The 15,172-nt window shown below is 41.2% G+C and overlaps 1 protein-coding gene across 4 annotated transcripts in view; it reads left to right on the forward strand.

The window, feature by feature from the left end:
* Window positions 1-15,172, forward strand: part of ZBTB46 (zinc finger and BTB domain containing 46) — a 103,782-nt gene that overhangs the window by 7,036 nt on the left and 81,574 nt on the right. For all 4 annotated transcript variants that reach the window (XM_038750205.1, XM_038750206.1, XM_038750203.1 and 1 more), the window contains exon 2: window positions 9,634-9,761. The gene's annotated coding sequence lies outside the window, so the exon portion shown is untranslated. The remainder of the gene's footprint in view (window positions 1-9,633; window positions 9,762-15,172) is intronic.

Consider the following 15,172-nt stretch of genomic DNA (forward strand, 5'->3'; position numbering starts at 1 on the left):
TTAGGAGGTTGTATTGAGTCAATCAACACTTAAGCATTGGCCATGTCTGCCTAGGCTTGGTGTACTCTCTGAAAGGGACTCTCATGTAGAAAATGCCATTATTTGCGTAGGGGAAACCTAACACTAGGTGCCAAGCTAATGTTTGCAAGGATTGCACTGTGCAGGAGGGATAAACGTTTTTGGAACCTTATGCCACTAATTCTACATCTGAGCCAAAAAGCAGTGTACCTGTGGGCCTAAGGGCAGAGTGCTGGCTCCAGGCCTGTCCCTCCACCGTGTAGCTACAAATATGGGGGTTAGTGTGTGCTTAAAGCCCATGGTTAGCCCAGGCATGGCTTAGAAATGGTGATCTACACTAATATGCACGTGCCAAGCCTCAAATATAGCAGTCTGGCACCTGCTTTGCATGGATCCCGGAACTATATTACGGCAATTTGGGCTCCAGGACCTAGAGGCCCAAATGCCTGGGTGAAGCCTGACCTGTCCTGGGTTCTTGCCGGATTTGGTCCAAGTAATAGTAGTAATATGTAAATTCAGTCCAAGCCTTGTTTGAGTTGGAAGTGCGCTGAGCCACCCTTTGTATGTTGCCTTCATTCCCTGTAACAGCCAGTCAATGGAATTTATCAACCGTGTACTGTGGAGTAGAAAACTGTACCAAGTGCTTGGGAGAGTATGATGCGATAGAGTTGCTAGACCTGATCCCTGCCCATGAGGAGCTTCTAGTCTAGATGGGAAGACAGACTGAAATAAATTACAGGTAAGGGAAATGGCAGAGTGTAAGGATCTGTACCCAAGGGCTGTAGGACTGGGGGTGGGGTACATATCTAAGTCAGGCCAACTACACTTGTGAAGTCTCCTTACTTCCATGGCAGCAGTGTGGTCAAGCTCATACTTGTAGTTTAGCAGGGCCTCAGTCTCTGCTCCATAACTCTTTTCATTCCATCTGAGGCTTTGAGGATGTGCCCAACCTGGAAGGATGCAGCTTAACCTGACTCAGGCTGGGGGGCACAGGCTGGGGGTTGCAGTGTCACAAATTGCACTTTCCACACCAAGATCAACCAAGCTAATGTTTTTGAGGCCTTTTACATCCTTAACGGTTGCAAAAATTACCAGTGTCAACTGGCTTATATGTAAAATATAAGATATTGTGAAGAAGTAGGTCAATTTGGTACATTTTTTTCATCCCGGTTTTAGGTGTTCCCTGGACGAACATAGCCATTAGGTGCAAGAGCTTTGAACTCCGTTCTGTAAGGTGTTTTAAAGGAAATAGTTCCCTGCCATCAAGGAGTTTATGATCTGAAGGGGGGCTCTGGCATATTAAACCCAAGTGACAAGTAAACAATTGCCTGCAGCTTTAACAGATAGTTGAAAAGAGCTAAAAATCAGAGGAATAAAAAGACTGGGGAGATGGGTAGGAGCATCTGGATCCATGAAAGGTTAGGGCTAGTCCGGGAAGCCTTTACGGAGGGAATGAGTCCTGGACTGTGTCCAATCTGAGCGAATTGTATCTACCTCAGCATTTAGTGTGGTGCTTGATACCTAGTAAGAGTAAATCAAATTACACAGGTATTGTTATTTCTTATTATTATTATTATTTAGGGTTTTGGAGGAGTAAAGAAAGATGGTTTGGTAACCATGAGAAGGTAATCCAGATGATAGTAATAACACTCATAAGGAGAGAGAAGACATGTGTGGAGAATGGCAAGCAGGTTTGGCTGAATGAAGCAAGGAGGGTGAATTGGGTTGAAACAGGAGACAAGAGTACTGCACTTCAGTAATAGGATACCAGTTAATGAAATACTTAAAATTGTTACTTATTATTATTATTTAGGGTTTTGGAGGAGTAGAGAAAGATGGTTTGGTTACAATGAGACGGTAATCCAGATGATAGGAATAACACTCATAGGGAGAGAGAAGACGTGTGGAGAATGGCAAGCAGGTTTGGCTGAATGGAGCAAGGAGTGTGAATTGGGTTGAAACAGGAGACAGGAGTACTGCACTTCAGTAATAGGATCCCAATTAATGAAAGACTTAAACTCCTGATCAAGGATTTTTTTCATGCGACCGATAATTGAGAGCTGCTATTAGGGATGACTTCTTTGGGCTTGCTAGTAATGTATTGCCAATCTGAAAAAAAAAAAAAACTACTTGAAATTCCTTATACCCTCTTCTTCAAATAGGAATCCTGTATATAATGTAAACATTCAGTTTTTCTTTTTAATATTTGCCAGCAAACTACACCAAGAAGAGAGTATGTAGGTCTTATAGCCGAAAAATCCCAGGTGAATTAACAGACATTAGTATTGGTGGTTAGTGACTACATGAAGCCAGTTGGAAAGTACTTTCATTGTTTAGTAAATGGGAGGAGCCAGAGGAGGGAAGTTTTCTTGGCTCATCTGACCCACCCTGATGAACTCAATCCACAAAATAAGCCCCTCCTCCACTTTCTGGAGCTCAGGGTCGGGGTAAGGGGAGCTTATTTTGGGGATTGATGGGGGGCTCTGGCATATTAAACACAAGTGACTTGCTGGAGTTCAAGGTTGGGTGATTTGGCAGACAGGGGGAGGTGTAGCCTGATCCCTCAATTCCACCCTGGTGAGGGTAATATTGGCCACTACTGTATTCTGAAAAGAGAAATGATATGATCAAATCAATGATTGAAAAAACATGAGGCTCTTGCTGGGTGAGGGTTAGATTGGAACGATAATGAAGCTGGATAGGAAGCTGTTGCAGTAGTTCAGATGTTGATCAGTCTGTAGTATTTACCGAGCAGCTGCTGTTTGCAGAGCACAGTACTAAGTGTTGGGGAGGATATAACCAAATTAGTAGACATGGTTTCCTTCAAGGAACTTACATACTAGCTAGGGAGATGGTCATTAAAATAATTTACAGATGGAAGAAAGAAAAAAAGGGGATATGAACGGGAGTTAATGTTTAATAGCATATGTCATATGCACAGGAAGGGGGTCAGGTAGTTCCTCGATTTGAGCTATAGACACTGGCAGAGTGAAGTGGGGCAAAGGAATCCCCTGTCCACCAGCCTGGCAGTCATCCTTGCCCTGTTTCACTTTCTTCCTCCTTTAGTCTGCTAATGGAGAGGGAAGGCAGGGTGGGCTTACCCAAGTCCCCTGGGATGGTGGCAGTTGAGCAGTTGATGTTGCCCTGGCTCCCTTCGTGCCCTGTTGCCACTGCTCCCAGTATGTAGCTTCTCAAGGGTTCCCCAAAGCAGTAACTATCGCAGCCAGAAGACATAGCAAAAAACCAAGGAAGTTCCCCTAGGTATCCTCCCTGAGCTCTGGGGAATATGCTGTGGGTCTGGAAGTTGCCCCTTCACCCCTGTTTTCTTTTGTCCTTTTGGGACAGGGAAACAAACTTATCTCCCAGTTGCTCTTAGAAAAGCAGTGTGGTTTAGTGGGAAGAGCATAGGCCTGGGAGCCAGATGGCCTCCGTTCTAATGCTGGCTCTGCCACCTGCCTGCTGTGTGGCTTGGGGCAAGTCACTTAACTTCTCAGTGCCTCAGTTCCCTCATCAGCACAGAGGGGATTCAATACCTATTCTCCCTCCTACTTAGACTGTAAGCCCCATGGGGGACCTGATTACCTTGTATCTACCCCAGTGCTTACTACAGGGCTTGATAAATAGTAAGCAGTTAAGAAATACCGCTATTATTATCTCTAGCCACAGCCTCCCTGCAGTCTTGGAGAGGCCGTGCATGAGACGGGATTGAGGAGGGTGACACAAATCCAGCACTTTTTTGTCCTGGAAGTAAAATTCACAGAGTCTTCCGTTAGTTATGGAAATGAAGAGGGAGGAGCAGAAGAATTGGCATGAATCTGTGACGTTACTCAATGTTATGAGTTTGCAAAGCCAGAAGGGAAGAAATGCCTCCAGTGATGATTGGGGAAGGGTCGTGGAGACCTAGAGAAGGAAGGATGATAAGCTCTGTTTTCGGCATATTTTGTTTTAGGTGATTCAGGTGGGCCAATAAAGAAGCTTGTAGACAGCAAACAATATAGAACTAAAGATGTCTCTCTAGAGAAAGAGAGAATGAGGGCAAGATTTACCTGAAAGTTATCCACTTAGAGTTGGAAATAGAAGTTGTGTGAAAGGATGAGCTCCCCAGAAAGTGGAATTTAATGAGAGGTCGAACTACAGTGACAGCATAATTATAGTAGATTCCAAACTTGTGTCACCATCAGGGACATGGCACATCCATCTTCTGCTGCTCACCTTTCTACCCTTCAGTCATTCAATTAGTGATATTTATTAAATGCTTCCTGTGTACATGCAGGGCACTGTACTAAGTACTTAAGGGAGTATAATACAACAGAGTTGGCCGACATGTTTCTTGCCCATAATGAGCTTACAGTCTGGAGGGGGAGGCAGATGTTAATATAAATAAATAATTTATAATATATCATTTATAACTTATAGATATTTAGAAATCATTTTCATCATGGTAACTTACCCAAATATACTATGGGTCAGGAGGACTAAAAATAAGTTCCAAGAGTGGGAGATCTTTGCTTAGGAGAGAGAGGTACAAGATGCTTTCTGTATCACTTCATACCACTCCCTTCCTTTGACATGTTGCTGGGTTTTGGACAGTGTGGTGCCAAAAATATGTCATGTGTACCATTGAAATGCCAGATGTGCAAAAGTATATTGATCCAGTATAGGGATGGAGGAGAGCAAAAGTGCTAAGAACTAGCCTTTAAGGTTGCCCTCAGTTACTGGACAGTTGGATTGTAGAATTTTAGGTAAAGAGGTTCAGAAGAAGCAATCAGGTGGTATATGGAAACCACAGGGCTTAATTTATGCCAGTCTTCATTCCCAATAACTATTTCAGAGCCCTAGAATACTAGAAAGCAATGGGGTTTCAGGGTTGGAGTGATATATGCTGCTGGAGATGCAAATACACTGCTCGTGTCTTTTTTTTTCTGGTGTTTCTTAAATACTATGTGTCAAGTACTGTTCTAAGCCCGAGGATAGATACCCGTTAATCAGGCTAGGTACAGTCCCTCTCACCTGGGACTCACAGTCAAGCAGTGGGGAGAAGAGGAATTGAATCCCTATTTTGCAGTTGAAAAAACTGGGACACTTTGAAAAGCAGCATGACCTAGGGACAAGAACACAGGTCTGGGAGACATAGGACCTGGGTTCTAATCCCACGTCCACCATTTACCTGCTGTGTGACCTTGGACAAGTCACTTAACTTTTCTGTGCCTCAGTCTTCAATTGTAAAATGGGGATTCAGTGCCTGTTCTCCCTGCTACTTAGACTGCGAGCCCCATGTGGAGCTGGAACTGTGTCCACCCTGATTGAGTTGTATCTATCCTAGTACTTAGAGCATTGTTTGATACACAGTAAGCCTTTAAAAATACCAATAAAAACCCCCCAAAACCCAAACTTTATGCACAGTCTTGCTGCTTCCCTCAGGTCACCTCTGGGAGCTTCACAGATGTCATGGAATGGAAGACACAACTAGACCCAGGTCCAGTGAGATTGGTGCTGAGGGATTGTTTTACATCCCTTCTAGTCTTGAAAACTTTTCCCTTCCACCTCAGGTGCCGTGATGGCACCTTTTCTTGGAAAAATTAAGAACTAGAAGAACTAGGGGAGTATGGTGTCTCTGAAGTTGAAGCGAGAGAAACTATCACTACGGAATTGTGTGATGAGCAATCTCAGAAACAGCAGAGAGATACAGAAGAAACTGCAGGACTTCAGTAGTAGATCATTAGTGACCTTTGTGTCAGGGAGTGGTGAAGTTTTAAGCCAAAATTCAGGAAGTCAAGGAGAGAGCTGATGGAGATAAATTGGAGATAGTAGATCTAGATGAAGCATTCAGAAAGGCTAGCCAGGAATGGGAGAAGAGATGGAATGAACTGGAAGAGGAAGAAAATCAATAGCTTTTCTAGTTCTTAATGGCAGAAGGGAAAAAGCCTGAATCAGTGGATCGATCAATCAATTAGTCAGTGGTATTTATTGAGAACTTACTGTGTTCAGAGCATTGTACTTAAGTGCTTGGGAAAGTACAATACAACAGAATTGAGAGGTACGTTCCCTGCCCTCAATAAACTTACGTCTAGAGGGGGGAGACAGACATGAATATAAATAAATTATAAAATATAATTTAAAGATATGTACATAAGTGCTGGGGTTGGGGAGAGTACTAAATGCTCAAATGTCACAGATCCAAGTGCATAGATGACATAGAAGGGACAGCAATTAATGCTAGAGTGGGAGGGGATAAGAGTAGGAGTAAGTACTCTTATTTTCTGGGAGGGAAAGGATTTAAGTCCTAGTATTTTGAGTGAGGAAGGACATCTCCCTTTTTCTCTTCCACCAACAAGTTGTAGAGAAGTCAAGGGAAGTGTCCCATGGGGAAGGGACAGCTGGAGGAATTCTAGCTTGATGACTTTGGTCTTCATTAAGGAGATGGTGTGCTGGAAGGAGTAGAAGAAATAGGGGAACCAGAGACTGTGAGATAGCTGAAAGCTAGAAATGGTTATAAATAGGGACTGTTGTAATGTCCTCTCCCAAACGCTTAGTACAGTGCTTTGCACTCAGTAAATGCTTGATAAATAAGATTGAATGAATGAATGAATTATAGGCTAGGGAGTCCAAAAAGGACAAATGTTTGTGTTGCTTTGTAGAGGTATTGTGTAAGAGTCAAACCTTATAATGAGTTATATTAGTTTGGCTCTTTGATTCCTTCCACTGGTGATGAGTTGAACTGAAGAGGAGGAAATGGATTGTGGGGGTGATCATGGCTGGAGACTGATGGGTTGCGTATGTGCGCCACAGAAGATTGGGGAGGAAGCTAAATCCAGAACATTTCTGTGAGGTAATTTTGAGTTGACCTTGGAACCTAGGATGATAGGAAGACCAGAAGGCATTAGGCAGTCATACCATGATTATCATTTCTGAATGGCAACTGAGGCACAAAGAGGATTATGATCTGTGTAGTCAAAGGGAATTTGGATTTAGGAAAAAAGCTGCCTTTCAAATAAATTCCGTATTTTGAACATCCCCCTTTCCTATTACAGTGAATAATAATAATAATTTGTGGAGTTTAAGCACTTACTAAGTGCCAACAAGCACTGTACTAAGCACTGGAATAGAATCAAGATAATCATGGGGCTCATAATTTAAGAGGAAGGGAGAGCTAATATTTAATCCCCATCTTCCAGAACAGGAAACCGAAGCACCAAGTGGTTAAGTGATGTACCCATGGTCAGAGAGGCAAATGGGTGAAGCTGAGATTAGAACTCAGAGCTCCTAAATCCCAGCCCCTAAGGTCTTTCCACTAGGCCATTGTGTTTCTCTGGGCAACATACTTTGTAACTAATGCTTTTAACTTCGTTTTTCTTATTAAATTCTTTTATTTTTAATGTTTCACCATCATCTGAGTCCATACATTTTATGCATTTTGTAATGTTTTACCTTTTCTTTTTGGTGCCACCCCAGAAGGGGTAGTATCCACCGCTCTGTAATTTTCTTTCCCTTGTGTGTTCCCCTCCCTAAAATATTCACCATGAACACAAAACACTTTAAAAAATACGGTTTTCACTTCCCCAAGCTTGATTTTTTTTAAACTTTTAAAATTTTGTAGAATTCATTGAGTATTTGTTTTTCTTTCAGTTACTCCAGTATCTATAGTCAGGTTATCCATCCATTGAATTTGAGTAGTTCTGTGTGCATAGCACTGTACCAAGCACTTGAGAGAATACAGTATCATGGGGTTGGTAGACATGATCCCTGTCCACAAGAAGCATGCAGTCTAGTGTATTTTTTTTTCTAGATTTTCTGTCAAGGAATTTTCTGGGCTTTGTTGTTATTATTAATAATGATTTTGTACTTGTTAAGCGCTTACTATGTGCCAAGCACTGTTCTAAGCACTGGGGTAGATACAAGGTAATCAGGTCGGACACAGACCCTACCCCGTCTAGGACTTATATTCTTATCCCCATTTTACAAATGAGGTAACTGAAGCACAGAGAAGTAAAGTGACTTGCCCAAGGCCACACAGCAGACCAGATTAGGACCAGGTCCTTCTGACTCCCAGGCTCTTGCTCTGTCCATTAGGCCACACTGCTTCTCTAGTTTATATGAGCTAAAAATAACCCCAAGTTTTGGGGTTGGTTTTTTTTGTATTTTGATTTGGAAGATATTTGAGAACTTTCCTGTGAAGTCGTAAAGACACCATTAAAAAGAAGTTCCCTGCAGTTTTTCATTCAGAATTACTTTTGCTGGTCACTGGTGTACACCCACATGCATACCCAACATGCTTTCTTCGCTCCTGTAATGCCAACCTACTTACTGTACCTTGATCTTGTCCGTCTTGCTGCTGACCCCTTGTCCACATCCTGCCTCTGGCTTGAAACTCCCTCCCCCTTCATCACTCTCCCCACCTTCAAAGCCTTATTAAAATCACATCTTCTCTAAGAGGCCTTCCTTCCCCGACTAAACTCTCATTTCCTGTACTCGCTCTCCCTTCTGTGTCACCCTCATATGTGGATTTGTTCCCTTCATTCACCCCACCCTCACCCCCACAACACTTATGTACAGATCTGTAATTTATTTTGATGTCTGCCTCCCCTTCTAGTCTGTAAGCTCCTCGTGGGCAGGGAGCACGTCTACCAATTCTTTTGTATCGTACTTCTCCAAGTGCTTAGTTCAGTGCTGTGCACATAGTAAGCCCTCAGTAAATTCTATTAATTGATAATTGTTGGTCTTCTAGAGAAGCAGCATGGCTCAGTGGAAAGAGCCCGGGCTTTGGAGTCAGAGGTCATGGGTTCAAATCCTGGCTCCGCCAGTTGTCAGCTGTGTGACTTTGGGCAAGTCACTTCACTTCTCTGTGCCTCAGTTACCTCATCTGGAAAATGGGGATTAAGACTGTGAGCCCCCCTTGGGACAACCTGATCACCTTGTAACCTCCCCAGTGCTTAGAACAGTGCTTTACACATAGTAAGCACTTAATAAATGCTATTATTATTATTATTACCATGCAGCATGGAAGCAGCTCGGCGTAGTGGGTAGACCATGGGTTTGGGAGTCAGAAGGTCATGAGTTCTAATCCTGACCCTCCACTTGTCTGCTGTGTGGCCTTGGGCAAGTCATTTCACTTCTCTGTTCTTCAGTTACCCCATCTTTAAAATGGGGATTAAGACTGTGAGCCCTATGTGGGACAGGGACTGTGTCCAATCCGATTTGCTTGTATCCACCCCAGCACTTAATACAGTGCTTGGCACATACTAAGCGCTTAATAAATACCGTAGTTATTATTATTACCATAAAAAGTTAACAATTAAGGCCAGGATCAGTGTGTTTAAAACCATACTTGAGCTTTTCAAACAATAGATAGTAAACAATATAGAAATTGTGATTTTTAAAAAATAAAATAGCTACTAAATGAATATTTCTGGGTCTTTCATGGTTAAATTGGCTATTTGGCCATCCGATTCTTTTTACAGTTAAACATGAATATAACTGCTAATAGAAAGTGTACAGGTTTTGTATGGTGCTTAGTTTCTACATCACTATAGGCAACAGCAAACAAAAAGTATAGAAGTATTTTTTTAATGTTTTAATTTTGCTTTATATTAAAATAGATTATTTTTTCCATTTCAGGACATTTTGAAGAATTCTTCAAAGCATACTCCCTGAAACATTTTCCCTAGTGCATTAAAACATGTATTGTACTACTGTGACTCGTTGGGACAGCTACCTATACTAAACGAGATCATTTTCAACATTTGGTATGTTTAAACTCTTAAGACTTTCTTTTGTTTTTTTCTATTTGGTTGGGAGCATGGAACAAGAATTAGAAATTAGATAACGTTGTCTATAGGGTTTCCTGTTTTTTGTAAAAGCTGATGGGGGAAAAATTGTTCCTTGAATTTAATTTTGACCATGTCACAAATCTTTAAAGTCTGAAATCAGTATTGTTGGCTACTTGCTGTTTGACTTCCTCTATAGTATTGATATATCTAGTTCTGGATTTATCAACTACTCCTGTTGTCTTCCTTGACTTTTTTTACGTTATATAGGTTTAGCATGTCATAGACCTTGTGACGAGAGTTGAGAGTTGTAAACTAATGCAGAAATATGAAGTTTCCACAGTCTTTCCATTTTGACTCTGAATCAGTTTTATAGGTTTGATGTCCTGAAGGTTGGAGGTAACTCATACAAAGTGGTAGTATTATTAAGTGACTTCTGTGTGCAGAGCACTGTACTAAGCACTTGTTGAAAATACACAGCAAGTGCTCAATAAATACCATTGATTGAGTTTTATCATTGTAAGATGCTTGCATATTGTCATGAATAAATCTATTTTAGGACAGACTTTGCATATTTGCTAGAACGTAACAATAGGTTAACTTGTAACAATGAAGTCGTTAAAGTTGAGTTTTTGTGGGTAGGCCGAAAAACTGTAATGCCCTTATGCATTGGTGGCCTGTTTGGATAGTTTTGTCACTAAGGAAACTCACATTATTGATTTTTTTTTAATTGAGCAGCAGCTATTGAAAAAACAAATGTTAGTCATTATACTTAAACTTTTTCTCCAACAGGGCTTTTAAGTTATGTCACTCACTAATAAAATGTATCAAGACCTAGTAATATTTCTTATTTTGAAGTGGCACTCAGTTTTTTCTTTTTATAGATTTTTATTTTTTAACTTGCTCACTTTCTCCAGACAGATGTGCAGTATTATCAGGAGTTAGAATTTTCTTATTTAAACCTACATTCTGTCACAAAAAGATAGGCTTACGAATAAAGATTGTCAAAATAGAAATTTTAATTTGCTTATTTCCCAGAGTTTAGGTAAAAAATTATGAAATCTGTCTAGTATGGCTTTTACAGCTAAATAATGTAGTTTTTAACAGGAGCAAAAAATTGAATTTAGATGTTGTCCACTGAAGTACTTCTGGAAATGGCAAACTAATGGCAAAATAGATGTTTGAGCCATAATGAGCACACCCTAACTCTGGAACCCAACTTGGTTATATTTGATGAAGATCTGGGGCTGCTTAGACTGTGAGCCCCATAAGGTACAGGGACTGGGTCCAACCTAATTTAACTTGTATTCACCCCAGTGCTTAGAACAGTGCTTGACACATAGTATGCACTTAATAAAGTAATAATAATTATAACAGCACTCTGGGCACAAGGAGAAATCCATGCTGTAGGAAAGGTGATACCACTCTCACAGCCCCCAGCGTCTCCACAACCTTTGGTCAATACTACCCACCAACGCCCAAATTGTTTTCCTAAAAGGTCATTTGGCTAACACCTCTCCAGTTCCCAGAAATCACCAATGGCTATCAAATAAAAATTCCTTTCCATTTGGCTTCAAGACTGTTCACTAACTTCCCCCATTTTACTTATCAACTCTTCACAGGCTCCTCTCGGGCTCACACTCTTCTTGCTCTTTCCAAGCTCTGTCCCATTTTGCATCTGATCTCTTGGTCTCCTGACCTGGAAACTCTTCCCCAAATCCACCAGCCCACAACTCTCCCCACCTTCAAGGTCCTCTTAAAGAACTCCTAAAGTTAGTGGTAGAATCCCCTAATTAACTCAAGTCCTGTCAACGCAACAGCAACTCTTAGCTCTAATGCATTTATAGTCGTCTTAGCACTTATGTATGTACATTCAATTATTCATTCTGTTTCATCCTGATATTCACACTGCTATTTTATCCGTGTTCTTCCTCCTGCTCTTATTATTTGTAAATACTTTTTGCCCATCTCCCCCATTAGAATGTAAGGTCCTTGAGAGCAGGGGATAGCTTCTGTTGTCCTCTTAAGTGCTTAGTGCAATAAATATCATTGATTAGAATCCAGCTGTGCATACAGTCGAGAGGCACAAACTTTCTTCCCACATTGTGGTGTGCTGTATCCAGGCTTGCACTGTCAGTCAAAAGTTTCCCAGTTGACTAATTGCGTTTTAGAGATCATTGTCTTTCCTATTTCACCACTGGGCCTCAATTCAAAGATAATCCACTGGTACAGTTCCTAATCTTATAGGATCCCTGTTTATCTAATCCCTAGAATAACTACTGCAACCTCTGGTCTCCCTGCCTCCAGTCTTTACCCTCCTTAACCCATTCTGCAAGTAGCAGCATGTTTGATCTGTCAGATATGTTAGTAGAATCACATCTCTCCCTTTTCAGAAATGCCTAAAGGGATTCCCAATTACTGGTCTCATCCAATTTAAATTTCTTCCCATCTGGTTCGGGGCTCTGCCTCAGCTGATATGCTCCGTCTACTGATTTCTTTTATCATTGTACCTCAGCTTGTGATCTCTTATCTATCCTATTTGCCACCTCAGGCCCTGAAGCCCACTCTTTGGCCTCCGAACCTTTCCTCATACCAAACCTCTAATTAGTGTGCGCCTAGTACTTCCTCACCTTCACAACTTAAAACCTTCCTCCATCAAGGACACAAAGGGAGAAGATGCGAGAGAGAGACCAAGTTGGTCCATATTCAAATTTAGGATTTAGAATTGGCTACCCATTACTGAGATGGGCATGATGTACAGCACTAGTGTGTAGTGGACATAGAGGGTTGGGGGTTTGAAGTAATACAGTACACATTTCTTTAATTTCTTCTGTCTTCTGTTTTGACCCAGGATTAGTCACTAAGTTTCTCCCTCCGTTGCCTCCTGATTACAAGTAGATCTCATTTTCATTCCGCTGTGGTTGTTCAGGAAAATTTGTAAATTGTTGAAGGGATATAGGCCTAAACCTCCATTATGGAATTCTGTATTATTTTAAGCGAGTTTGAATGAAGCCCTATCTTGAAAGAAGAAACGTTTACATTTCTCACATTATATTACTAAATTTATCGTGTGATTATTAATTTTATGTCTACCTAATTTGATTAGTTGTGCACTGTACAACATGCTCCATTGTGGTATGCATATTTAGTTTTATTTTAAATTCTTCCCTAAAGCATAATAATGATTTTTTTTAAGGTCTGGCCTGATGTCTTTCATGCAATGCCCACTAAAGTAGGAAGCTTTAAAATGTTTATACAGTGATTAAATTATATACATTTAATTAGCTTTGGCTTTTTATTAGTGAAGAAAATGAGGGTGTAGGGAACAAAACTCTTCCCTGTCTTCCCTGTCACGTCAACTCTCAATAGTATGCAAATAATTTCTCGTAAGGTAGGATTCTGAGGGGAATAACTTTGTTACACTTTTGGTCTTCAGGAGCAAATATTTGTGGCTTTAAATGTTTGTGAGGGCGGAAGAGGGAAAAGAGAATCTACAAGTTATCGTTCTGCTGAAGTGTCAGTGCTACCCAGCCTTTATGGGTCAGGGCCACATTGATCTGGATGTCATCACCTTGGATGCCACTGTGCATACCTTGGCATACTCCCAAGGATAGGCTTGGTCTGTGCTTGCATAGTGAGTTCCAAGATGGGCCCAGAAGCAAGATTGTCGGACTCCATTTAGGGGCTTTATTATCTCTGTTACTCCCTTTACCAGGCAGATCCACTCAGTTTGGGAGTATGCCTGCGTGGCCTAGTGGATAAAACATAGGCTTGGGAGTCAGTAGGATCTGGGTTCTAATGTTGGTTCCGCCCCATGTCTGCAGTGTAACCTTGGGCAAGTCATTTCACTTCTCTGTGCCTGTTTCCCTATCTGAAAAATGGGGATTAAGACTGTGAGCCCCTTGTGGGACATGGATTTTTCCAGTATGATTGGCTTATATCCACCCTAATGGTTAGTACAGTGCCTGGCACATTGTAAGCACTTAATAACATAAAAGAAAGAAAAAAGTTTGTTGAAATCATAGAAAGGGACCTTCAGAGATCACCTGGGCCCATCCCCAGCTTTAGGCAGATGAATGATTTAATCAACCAGGACAAATGATTGTCTGGTCTTTCCTTAAAGATCACCAGGGATGAACTCTGTTCTTCTTAGCCTTACTCTCTAAGTCCTCCACTGCTCATTCCATAACTGTGGGTGTTGCACAAGGTTCTGGTTTGAATTTTTTTTTTTTTTTTACTTTTCTTGCTCTTCACGCTCAGAGAACTCAGCTGCTTATGTGACTTCAACTCCCAGTTCTATCTGGTTGACTTGTTAGCTTCAACTTCAGTCATACTATACAGTCTCACATTTCCTGCTGCCTCCAGTACATCTCCACATGGATGACACCTTAAATGGAAAATGTCTACATTGAATTCCTTATCTTTTCTCCTAAACCTACTCCTTTGAACTTCCTCATTTCTGTCATCCCTGACATCTCACTGCCATCATCCCTGTACCAGAAGCCCTCAACCATGGTATCACTTTGACCCCTCACTACTTTTCAAATTTCCTGTTGTCAATCAATAGTATTTCAGTGCCTTCTGAGTGCAACACTCTCTACTAATTGATTGAATGGAAAACAAAGACACAAGTTCCCCGATCTCAAGAAACTTAACAATATAACGGGGGAGAAAGATAGATTAAAACAATTTACAAAATAGTGGGACCAGGAGAAAGAACACAGCAGGAAGTAGCACAAATAGATCCAAATAAAATGGGTGAATAATTGAAAATACAAATGATATATGTAATATATATCATATTTGTACATATATATAATAATGATGGCATTTGTTAAGCGCTTACTATGTGTCAAGCACTGTTCTAAGCGCTGGAATACATGTATGTGTGTATAAACACACACACACACACACAAACACACAAACACACACACACACACTCTTTGTTCCTGTTAACAAATTCTACCACTTTTTTCCTTCATAATAGTTCCCAGACTTGCCTCTCTGTTTCCACCCAAACAGCTATCTCGATTCAAGCTCTTGTCGTGATTCTGATTAGAGTATTCTTATCCACCTCCTCACTGGTTTCCCTGCTTCCAACCTCTTCCCTCTGTATTGCTGTACTATCCATACAACTCTCTGCAGCCCAGCTCATCTTCCAGTAGCATTTTCCGCACATCTCTTCCTTCTCAAAAACCTCCAACGATTACCTAGTTCCCTTTGCATCAAGCGAAACTTCCTCTGACGATTGGCTTCAAGGCTTCAGATTTCATAGAGCTGGAAAGAGAACGCAGAGCATAAGCACAAAGTGGCAGCTGTGAGGGAGCGAAGCATCTTCAGTTGCTCCCTTAAGGGGACTGCATGGACCCGGGCTATGGGACAACCGTGCA

This window comes from Tachyglossus aculeatus, chromosome 8, assembly GCF_015852505.1.
Source record: "Tachyglossus aculeatus isolate mTacAcu1 chromosome 8, mTacAcu1.pri, whole genome shotgun sequence".
Taxonomy (NCBI): Eukaryota; Metazoa; Chordata; class Mammalia; order Monotremata; family Tachyglossidae; genus Tachyglossus; species Tachyglossus aculeatus.